Source organism: Triticum aestivum, chromosome 7B (assembly GCF_018294505.1).
Source record: "Triticum aestivum cultivar Chinese Spring chromosome 7B, IWGSC CS RefSeq v2.1, whole genome shotgun sequence".
NCBI classification, from domain to species: Eukaryota; Viridiplantae; Streptophyta; class Magnoliopsida; order Poales; family Poaceae; genus Triticum; species Triticum aestivum.
The window spans coordinates 316,971,120-316,982,984 of NC_057813.1; the positions used below are offsets into that span (position 1 = coordinate 316,971,120).

Sequence of the window (11,865 nt, forward strand, 5' to 3'; positions counted from 1 at the left end):
TATAGGCCATCATGACTAAGTTTGGGTTTGCACTAGTTTGGATAGCTTTTGTTATGAGAATGGTGAGGTCAGTATGTTTTTCAGCGTTATTCAATGGGAAAAAACTCTAGGAGTTTAAACCTTCAAGAGGTATTCATCAAGGAGATCCAATATCGCCCTACCTATTCTTGTTGGCTGACTGCCATGTCCTCTCCGCTCGCCTGAATATGCAGGAAAGCATGGTTATTTTGCAAAAACGCTAGAGAACAAAACAGCTGACCCCACCTGGTTGGACCGCCTCTTCGGTGCCGCCTCTTCTCTGAAGCGAGGGCTCTCGTCCTAGCCCCTGCGTCGGCGCTCGTGGTCGCGTCTTCTTCCGTGGCCGCGGAAGCAGTGGCGTCGCTCCTGCCGCTGCTCCCGTGCAAGCGGTGAAGAAGCTCCTGAAGAAGCTCAACAGCCCGCGCATCACACCCATCGAGCCCGAGAACGACCGCCACGTGTCGGCCATCGATGCCGTCCTCGACGGCATCATCACCTTCCGCTTCCTCTCCTGCATGCGGTCCTCCATGGCCTCCCTTCCGCCCCCACACCACATCGCCCTTCTCGAGGCCGACAAGCTACACCATGAGCTCGGCTTCCCTCGCGAACGCAGTGTCTCACGCGTCGCCGCCCGCCACCCGCTGCTCTTCCATCGCGCCACTGTGGGCTCCGTCCTACACCTCGCGTTCACACTGCTCATGTGCTGCTCCTCGAGGAGGAGCGCCACGTCCACGAGGAGCTCCCTCCCCACGCAGGTGCTGGCCGTCTAGAAGCTCCTCATGCTCACTGCCCACCGCCGCGTGCCCCTCTCGAAGCTCCAGCACTGTCGCACGATGCTCAGCCTCCCCGGTGACACCCGGGACCGCATCCGTGACTTCCTCGATGACTTCCGTGTCGCCGTGGACCCCAACAGGCTCCACGTCCTTGAGCTGGCGCACTGGGACCCTGCACTCGCTGTGAGCACCCTGGAGCATGACTTCATGGTGGACGAGCGCCGTGTACGGCGCATGTTCTGCTTCTCCATCCCGCACCGCTGTTCAATGCCACTGGACGAGGAGTAGGCGGAGCGCCTGGACGCGACGACCACGTTCCCGCTGGCCTTGCCATACACCAGTTGCGCTCCCCCACCTCCCTCCAGAACGCTCGTGCATGGTCGGGTCACCGTTGCACGCATAAGCATCACTTCTCGATACTTGCTCCGTCCACACCTCACCCACGACCCTTCCTTCCTTCCTCGTTGCACATACCACTCCACCAGAGCAGAGACCCGACCCCCAAGTAAAATGACTTCTTCCAGTAGGTTATGTTGTCCAGTGACGCTGCCACTTCCGCTCTTGTTGCTTCTTTTGTTCTTGAGTTCATCATCGTTGGCGCTGGCCGACATGAGTGGGCAGTACCGGCTGGCCCGCGGCTGCTTGTGTCACCATCGTCGATGCACAAGTCTGAGCAGTGGATGCGGGTCCACGACGCGAGGAAGCCCTGTAGAAACGCCGGCGTGATCTTGGGGCGCTGGAAGATACCCATTCACAACAGATAGAAAGAAAGGTACGCACTCTATTTTGTTTGCGCCTGGTTGCTTGATCGTCTCGTTGTGTAATGCGATCTGAGTGAGATTCCTTGTTGTTAATTTCAGGCGTCGACGTCGAGGCAGCAGAGGAACCCATGTACCCCACCGTGCCGGCGGCCTTCATGGACAGTGTGTTTGACGTGCTTGCGCACCCGCCTCTTCATCTCTGGCAGCCCCATCAGCGACAACACAAAGTCTGACACGCGCTTCACCTGGCAGCCGTCCAGCAGGGGATGTTGGACGACTTGTGATATATTTCTAATGTATCTATATTTTTGATTGTTCCATGCTGTTATATTATCATTCTTGGATATTTTACAATCATTTTATATCATTTCTGCTTTTTTTACATCACAGGAAATCAATACCAAATGGAGTCCAAAACGCAGCGGAACTTTTTGTGGATTTTTCGGACTAGAAGAACCGTATGGGCCAAGAAAGTACCTGAGGGGTGCTCTGAGGGGAGCACAACCCACCAGGGCACACCTAGGGGCCTAGGCGTGTCTAGGTGGGTTCTGCCCACCTCGGTGGCCTTCCACACCGCCTCTTTGCTCTATAAATACCCCAATATTCCAGAAACCCTAGGAGAGTCAACGAAAATCAATTCCAGCCGCCGCAAGTTTCAGAAACACCAGATCCAATTTAGACACCATCACGTAGGGGTTCATCATGTCCATTGGTACCTCTCCGATGATGCGTGAGTAGTTCTTTCTAGACCTACGGGTCCGTAGTTAGTAGCTAGATGGCTTCCTCTCTCTCTCTCTCTCTCTCTCTCTCTCTCTCTCGATTCTCAATACAATGGTCTCTTGGAGATCCATATGATGTAAGTCTTTTTGCGGTGTGTTTGTTGGGATCCGATGAACTTTGAGTTTATGATCAGATCTATGTTTTTATCCATGAAAGTTATTTGAGTCTTCTTTGATCTCTTATATGGATGATTGATTATAGCCTCATATTTCTTCTCCGATATTTGGGTTTTGTTTGGCCAACTTGATCTATTTATCTTGCAATGGGAAGAGGTGCTTTGTGATGGGTTTGATCTTACGGTGCTTGATCCCAGTGACAGAAGGGGAAACGACACGTATGTATCGTTGCTATTAAGGACAACAACATGGGGTCTAGTTCTACATAAATAGATCTTGTCTCGTCATGTCATCGTTCTTATTGCATTACTCCATTTTTCCATGAACTTAATACACTAGATGCATGCTAGATAGCAGTCGATGTGTGGAGTAATAGTAGTAGATGAGGCAGGAGTCGGTCTACTAATCTTGGATGTGATGCCTATAAAATGATCATTGCCTGGATATCATCATGAGTATTTGAAGTTCTATCAATTGCCCAATATTAATTGTTTTCCCACCGTTTACTATTTTTCTCGAGAGAAGCCACTAGTGAAACCTACGGCCCCCGGGTCTCTTCTTTAATATATTTGCCTTTGTGATCTATTTTCCTTTGCTTTTATTTTTAGTTCTATTAAACCAAAAATACAAAAATGTCTTGCTGCACTTTATTTTATTTTCTATCCATTTATCCAATCTATTACAACTTTACCTTGTCTCCGTGCCAATTTCTGGCACCGTTGCCCGAAAGGGATTGAAAACCCCTTTAACACGTCGGGTTGCGAGTATTTGTTATTTGTGTGCAAGGGCTGTTTACGTTATGTTGAATGGTTCTCCTACTGGTTCGATAACCTTGGTCTCATAAACGAGGAAAATACCTACCGTTGATGTGCTGCATCATCCCTTCCTCTTTGGGGAAATACCGACGTAGTTCTAGCAGACATCAACTTGATGTCGCGGTCAATGATGGGCGCCACGGCGTACGAGTGCATGTGATATTGCGCGACCTGTCCAGCGGGATCTTTAATGCAAAACTTCCAAGGCAAGATCACCGGGGATGTGGCTCGAACCCCGCCGTGCGGGTGCGGCTCTGCCACGCACCCATGCCTGCTGAAGGAACCTCAGTGTGTTCCTTGAAGTTGACGGATGACGACCCGCTGTGATGTCGCGTCATGGCACGAGAGAACTGCCGCCGGAAGATACCAGGCGCCGTAACCCGTTCGGTGCCACGGCACCGGCCTCAACGACGCGGGAGAGCCGCCGCCTGCACTCGCGCTCGTGTAGACCTCCACGGACCGTGGGAAGGCGTTGTTGCTCGCGCTCGTGGCTGTATCCACCACCACGCTCGTCATCGCGGGGGGCTCCGACATCTGTTGACCGCCGGCCCTCCGCTCCCCGGCGTCCCTCCAGATGCGGCCATGGGCAAGTGGTGGCGATGGCCGCTGCCACGGAGCATGCGGTCTTTGTCGTTCGAAGAGCCATCCCTATCGCCGTCGTCGTTGGAGAAGGGCGAGGAGTTGAGGGTGTTGGAGGATGGGATCGGCATGGCTGAGTCGTCCCTGCTGCGCCAGATCCCAGGTACCTGTGTGACAACTCCCCTAAGCAAGATGATGCTCTGGCTGATTGCCTGCAAGCATTGGGTAGACGCACGTAGTGAGCAATGACGGCACGACATAATAGATGCAAGAAACAGCCCATCACTCATGGACGATGGTGGCAAACGACGATGGCTCTATCCCATCCGTGCGTGCGCGTCCCATGGAGGCGTGACTTTCATGTTGTGTGACTCGTGTGTGCAGTGCAGTGCAGCGGCTCGCTCGCCATAGGAGGGCAAGGGAGGTTATCCGGCTAGCATAGCCACTTTGCAAGAAACCCATCGAGTCTCTTCATATTCAAGCTGACCCAGTGACATGTCCCAGTCAATGCCACTCTGTCCATTCGACCATCGCCAAGTCAGCAGATACATAGAGCAAGTAGTATAATGGACCGTATGTGGATCCCTAGAGCAAGTTTAAAGATGGTATTTTTGGTATTTTGAACTACGGGAACTGAAGTGACTGCCAGCGTGAGTTATAGGACCTACAGTGAATTTTTCTCCTTTGAATATCACTAATGAGAGCTTGTCAGAGAAATATCAAGGGATGCTGATAGAGGCTAAGGTGTCCCATCTTTCAATAAGATGGTGGATATCGTTTTCGGTGGAGTAGACTTTGACGATCCGACTACGAACGTGCAAGGACGTCACGCCTTAGTAATAGCTAAACCAACTTCGATAAGTTACTGACCACGCCGGAGCATGATCAACCTAACCACAACGGTCTATTTCCCACACAAACGAAGAATAAGCAAGAAACTGAAATTGCAATCTGAATATTGTGAATATAATAGGAAAGCTTTATTAATGAAAGTGGGGTTGTGTGATGTCTTGGTCTGGTCATAGAACACAAATGAAGGATGCGAAGTTGCAGCTATGGCGAACTTTTAATCTAAACATAACCCAAGTCTAAACGGTGCCTTAAGGGTTGTATTTATGGGGGAAATGGAGGGGATTTCGTCCCCCTTGGCAAGGAGGGACTAAAACAACTCCTGAGTCGTTTACCCTACAATATAGACTCTAAAATCGGCCTATGAAGTAGTATTTCAAAATTACATGGGTCTGACCCAAAAATAAGGTGGCGCAACACCTATATTAAGCTATGGACGAAATTTATGTAATGCCATCTTGTATATTTCCTCCATGTCCTTGGGTGTCATGGTGGCTCTAAAGTGCTTAAAACTCCACCAAAAACTTTGTTCTTGTTTCCCTTGCGTGCGCCATCATCTCCATGCTTGATCATGCTCCAATGTTCATCCTTCTTGTCCATGTTGGGTCCTTCATTTGTAAGCAAAACAAAAGTACCCAATTTAGGATCATCATATTCTCATGAACATTCGAATCGTTACCAAGAAATGAAAGTACCTGGTAATTTAGTTGGTGTGTGTGAGCTCTAGTAATTGGTCCAGTATATGTAGCAGTAGGGGTCGTGGGTGTAACTGTAGTAGTGATGTCCTCATCATCCTCCCCTTCTTGAATTCAAGTCATCCTCGACAGATGCTTATATTCCTCACCCACATAAGACTTCATATCGGCAATGTTATAAGTAAGACTAACCCCTCTAAAGGCAGCTCAAGTTTATATGCATTATCATTTATTTTCTGTAACACCTTGAAAGGACCATCAACACGTGGCATAAGCTTTGACATGCGCAAATCAGGAAACCTATCTTTGCATTAATGTAACCAAACAAGACCTCCAAGTGCAAAGAAAACGAGTTTTCTACCCTTATCTCCAGCAAGTTTGTATTTAGCATTCATATGCTCAATGTTTTCCTTGGTTAACTCATGCATTTTAAAGATCAATTCAGCAAACTGTTTAGCATCAAAACTAACCCTCTCCGAAGATGGAAGAGACAACAAATTAATAGGTGCACGAGGTAGGAAACCATACGCAATTCCAAAAGGGCGCATCTTAGTAGTAGAATGCAGGGAACCTTTATAAGAAAATTCAATATGAGGCAAGTATTCTTCTCACATTTTTAGGTTACTCTTCAAAATAGCCCTAAGCATAGGATACAAAGTTCTATTAACTACTTCAATTTGACCATCAGTTTGGGGGTGACATGTAGTACTAAAAAGCAGTTTAGTCCCCAACTTAGCCCATAAACATCTCCAAAAGTGGCTAAGAAATTAGTATCATGATCTGAAACAATAGTATTTGGCACACCATGCAAGCGAATAATTTCATGAAAGAACAAATCAACAACATTAGTAGCATCATCGCTCTTATGACATGGTATGAAGTGTGCCGTTTTCGAAAATCTATCCATGACAACAAATAGTGCTATCCACCCCCTTCTTTGTTTGAGGTAAACCTAAAACAAAGTCCATAGATATGTCCTCCCATGGAACACTAGGTACATGCAAAGGTATATATAAACCATGAGGATTGAGTCGCGACTTAACTTTTTGACATGTAGTGCAGCGAGCAACAAAACACACAACATCCCATCTCATCTTTGGCCAAAAGAAATGTGTAGCAAGCATGTCTTTCATCTTCTTCAGGCCAAAATGCCCCATTAATCCTCCTCCATGCGCCTCCTTCAACAATAAAAGACAAACGGAGCTAGGAATGCATAGCTTGTTAGCACGGGATACGAATCCATCATTAATGACGAACTTGTTCCACGTTCTTCCTCTTTATAATTCTGCATCACATCTTTAAATTTAGCATCCAACACATATTGATCTTTGATGGTCTCCAAACAAAAAAAATTAAAAGTCAAGTCGTGAAAGCACAATATAACGATGAGACAATGCATCAACAATAACATTTTCTTTACCCTTTTTGTGTTTAATGACATAAGGGAAACTCTTAATGAATTTAACCCATTTAGCATGTCTATAGTTCAACTTTGCTTGACTTTTAATATCTTTCAAAGATTCATGATCATGATATAGCAGATTCTTTGGGCCATAAATAATGTTGCCATGTTTCCAAAGTCCTAATAAGAGCATATATTTCCTTACCATAAGTAGAATAATTAAGACTAGGCCCACTCAATTTTTCAGAAAGGTATGCAACATGTTTACCATCTTGTAATAACACACCTCCTAATCCAATTCCACTAGCATCACATTCAAGCTCAGAAGTCTTACTAAAATTAGGAAGTTGGAGTAAAGGAGCATGTGTCAACTTATCTGTCAATACCGTGAAGGCTTCTTTCTATGCGGTACCCAAAACAAAAGGCACATCCTTATTTGTAAGCTCATAGAGTTTTGCAGCAATGATGCTGAAATCTCTCATAAAACGCCTATAAAAACCAGAGAGTCCTAGAACACTACAAGAAATATGTCAACTAGTGACCTTCTCTTAGTGAACCTAGGTAAATTGGTCGTAAATCTACGACCATTTAGATCCTAGTGCTCGTAAGTCATTTGAGAGGGTCCAAACCCTAAACCATAACAACCATTTTGGTCAGAATGGTCGTAAATTTCTTACTTGAAATGGTTGTAAAGCATATAGCACTAGTCGATGGCCTTCTTTCTAGCTCGTTACGACCAATCTAGATGGTCATAACTGCTAATTTGTTATGCGTTGAAATGACATGGCGGCCACCTCACCTGATTTGCCTATGTGTTATGCCCATGTGTCAATTTTTGCTTACGTGTCTGGATATGATTTACACCTACCACTGACGCGTGGAACAAACACATTGGGCTATCTACCAAGAGGTCCAACTACATCGCCTATGCAATGACATGTGGGACTCACCTGCTACAGGACCTAGCAGCCTGACATGCGGGGTCGCATGTGGGACCCACAAAAATAAGGATAGGAGGGATTCGAACCCAAGACCCTCTGATGTCAGGACCCTAACCTACCACCACGCCACCATCCTCTTTGTGTTTGGCTTCCACACTCGCCTTCTTTAAACCTTATGGTCCAGCGACTAGGCCAATGGCCCATATATGCTGCGAACCTCCAGACTATTTTTCTTGAGTGTTTCGATCCGCTGAGTGGGCCAACGGCCCATAGGCCACTAGAAGGAGCTCGAGGGCTACAGATTCGTATTACAGGAACTGCCTATGAGCGGGAAATAGAGGGCCGGCCCAACACTGTACGATATCTTTTTAAAAAATTTGTATAGAAAAAATGTTGCCCACGTATCAGAAAAAATTAATGTTGTATTTGGAAAATATTAATCAAGCATTCATAAATGTTAAAATGTGTATAGAAAAATGTTGACCATGTATTAAAATTACTAATCTAGTATTTGAACAAAATTAGTAACGCAATTGAAAAATGTTAAAACATGTATAGAAAAAATGTTGACCATATATTAAAAAAATGCTAATATTTTATTTCACAAATGCTAATCAAGCATTTGGAAATGTTAAAATTTGTATAGAAGAGTTGACCGTGTATCCAAAACGTCTTGTATTTGAAAAATGTTAATCAAGCATATGAAAAATATTTAAAATGTGTATAGAAAAATGTTGACCATTTATTAAAGATGTTCAAATTGTATTTTAATGCTAAGCGTGTATTAGAAATTTCTTTTTCTGGAGTGAAAATGAAAATTCCTTTGGCTATGCCTGTTTAAAAAGCTCGTTGTGACACAATGTGAAGGTTTTCATTTTTTTGAATTTTTTATCACTGTTTCAACATGCAGTCTGAACAGCGGGCATGCCCATTCGTAGGTAGGGGTTGAATCTTGCAAAATTTTCCAATATTTCTGATTAAATAGATATTCGTGTACCTAAAAATATTTTTTAAAAAAATAAAGAGCAAAGTATGAGGTCGTTGTAGTTCAAATTTGACCCGCTTCCTATTGAATCGGTGGAAATTTATCTTTTTCATGAGAGGTGGATCAAAAGATTTTGACACCCAACCATTTGGTCAATTGTATATTAAATATGGCTTAATATTTAAAAAAATTATTTGGTCCAATTTTGCAACAAAATATTTGGTAGGTTCTTCACAAAATAAACTCATTTTGGGCACTCTAAAAATGGAAAATGAAATTTCGTGCAAAGAAAATGAAAACTTTCTCAGGCAACATTTTTTTTCATTCCAAGATGCAAACTTGTGCAAAATATTATATCATCTGAAGAAAAATATGCCATGAATGTTGCCATAACATTGGCCATTTGCCTTGAAAGCCATGAATCTTCATACATGATAGCTCATTTCCGAGAACACTTTTTAAAGATATTTTCCATAGTCCAAGTTTGTTATTTTTCGTGGAATAGGTTAAATGTAATGACACAATGCGATGGTTTTCAAAAGTTTTGATTCTTTTTAATTTCTTGTGACCATTTCAAAATGCGATCAAAACAGCGACTTGACCGTTTGTAGCTAGGGGTTGAATCTTGCAAAACTTTTGGAGTATCTCTGATTAAATAGATACTTTTGTACCTAAAAATGATTTATGAAAATAAAATAAAAATCAAGCGATTAGATAGTCGTAGTTCAAATTTGACCCGCTTCCTACTAAATTGGCAGAAATTTGTCCTCTTCGTAAGAGGTGGATGCAAAGCTTTTGACACCCAACCATTTGGTCAAATACATTAAATATGGCCTAATATTTTATAAAATTGATTTGATCCAATTTTGCAACAAATATTTGGTAGGTTCTTCACAAAAAAACTAATTTTGGGCAAACAGAAAATGGAAAATGGAATTTTTGTGCAAAGAAAATGAAAAATTCCTTAGGCAACATTGTTTGCCATTCCAAGATGCAGCCTTGTGGAAAATGTGATATCATTTGAACAAACTATGCCATGAATGTTGCCATAACAGTGGTCGTTTGCCTTGAAAGCCATGGATCTTCATACATGATAACTCGTTTCTGAGAACACTTTTTTAAACACTTGTCGTGGTCCAAGTTTTTTATTTTTCCTGGAAACTAGGTCACATATGATGACACAATGCGAAGGTTTTCAATTTTTTTTGATTTTTTAAAACATCTTATGCCTGTTTCAAAATGTGATCAAAACGGCGGGCATAACCATTCATAGCTAGGGGTTGAATCCTGCAAAAATGTTGGAGTATCTATGATTAGATACTTATGTACCTCGAAATAATTTTTGAAAAAAATAAATAGCAAACTATGAGGCCGTTGTAGTTCAAATTTGACCCGCTTCCTACTGAATCGGCGGAAATTTGTCTTTTTTATGAGAGGTGGATCAAAAGCTTTTGACACCCAACAATTCGGTCAATTGTACATTAAATATATCTTAATATTTTGTAAATATTATTTGGTCCAATTTTGCAACAAAAATTTGGCAGGTTCCTCACAAAAAAACTTATATTGGGCACTTGAAAAATGGAAAATGAAATTTTCGTACAAAGAAAATAAAATATTCATTAGGCAACATTGTTTGTCATTCCAAGATGCAAACTTGTGCAAAATATGATATCATTTGAACAAAAATATGCCAGGAATGTTGCCATAACATTGACCATTTGCCTTGAAAGCCATGGATCTTCATACATGATAGCTCACTTTTGATAACACTTTTTAGGACATTTTCCATACTCCAAGTTTGTTATTTTTCCTAGAAACTAGGTCACATATAATGACACAATGTGAAAGTTTTGATTTTGTTGAATTTCTTATGCCAATTTCAAAATGCGGTCAAAACTACGGACATGACCGTTCATAGCTAGGTGTTGAATCTTGCAAAACTTTTGGAGTATTTCTGATTCAATAGATACTTTTGTACCTAAAAATGATTTAAGAAAAAAAAGCAAACTATGAGGTAGATGTCGTTCAAATTTGACCCGCTTCCTACTAAGTCGGCGGGATTTTTTTTTTGCCGAGAGGTGGATGGAAAGCTTTTGACATCAAACCATTTGGTCAATTTTACATTAAATATTACCTACTATTTTATAAAACTTATTTGGTCCAATTTTGCAACAAATATTTGGTAGGCTCTTCACAAAAAAACTCATTTTGTGCACTCAAAAAATGGCAAACAAAATTTTTGTGTAAAAATGATATCATTTTCCTGGATGCAGCATTGTGCAAAATATGATATCATTTGAACAAACTATGCCATGAATGTTGCCATAGTTGTGGCCATTCGCCTTAAATGCCATGGATCTTCATACATGATAGCTCGTTCCTGAGAACACTTTCTAAGAAACTTGTCGTAGTCCATGTTTTTTTCCTGGAAACTAGGTCACATATGATGATACAATGTGAAGGTTTTCATTTTTTTAATAATTTTTTAAGTTTCTTATGCCTATTTCAAAATACAGTTAAAACGGCGGGCATGCTCGTCCGTAGCTAGGGGTTGAATATTTCAAAACTTTTGGACTACCTCTGATTAAATAGATACTCGTGTACCTAAAAATGATTTTTGAAAAAATATAAAAATCAACTATGAGGCAGCTAGTTCAAATTTGACCCGCTTGCTTCTGAGTCGACGAGACTTTATCTTTTTCACGAGAGGTGGATCAAAAGCTTTTAACACCCAACCATTTGGTCACTTGTACATTAAATATGGTCTAATATTTAGAAAATTGATGCAGTCCATTTTTTTAACAGATATTTGGTAGGTCCTTCACAAAAAACTCATTTTGGGCACTCAAAAAATGGAAAACAAAATTTCCGTGCAAAGAAAATGAAAACCCCCTTCGGCAACATTGTTTGTAATTCCAAGATGCACCCGTATGCAAAATATGACATCATTTTAACAAAACTATGCCATAACGTTGGCCATTTGCCTTGAAAGCTATGCATCTTCATTCATGATAGCTCATTTCTGAGAACACTTTTTAAGACATTTGCCGTAGTCCAATTTTGTTATCTTTCCTGGAAACTATGTCACATATAATGATACAAGCCAAAGGTTTTCAATTTTTTGATTCTTATTAAAAATTCCTCTGTC

The 11,865-nt window shown here is 42.2% G+C and overlaps 1 pseudogene; it reads left to right on the forward strand.

Moving 5' to 3' along the window:
• The first annotated feature begins 282 nt into the window (after nucleotides 1-282).
• LOC123157933 (uncharacterized) lies at nucleotides 283-1,785 on the forward strand (annotated as a pseudogene).
• Nucleotides 1,786-11,865: the final 10,080 nt, after the last annotated feature.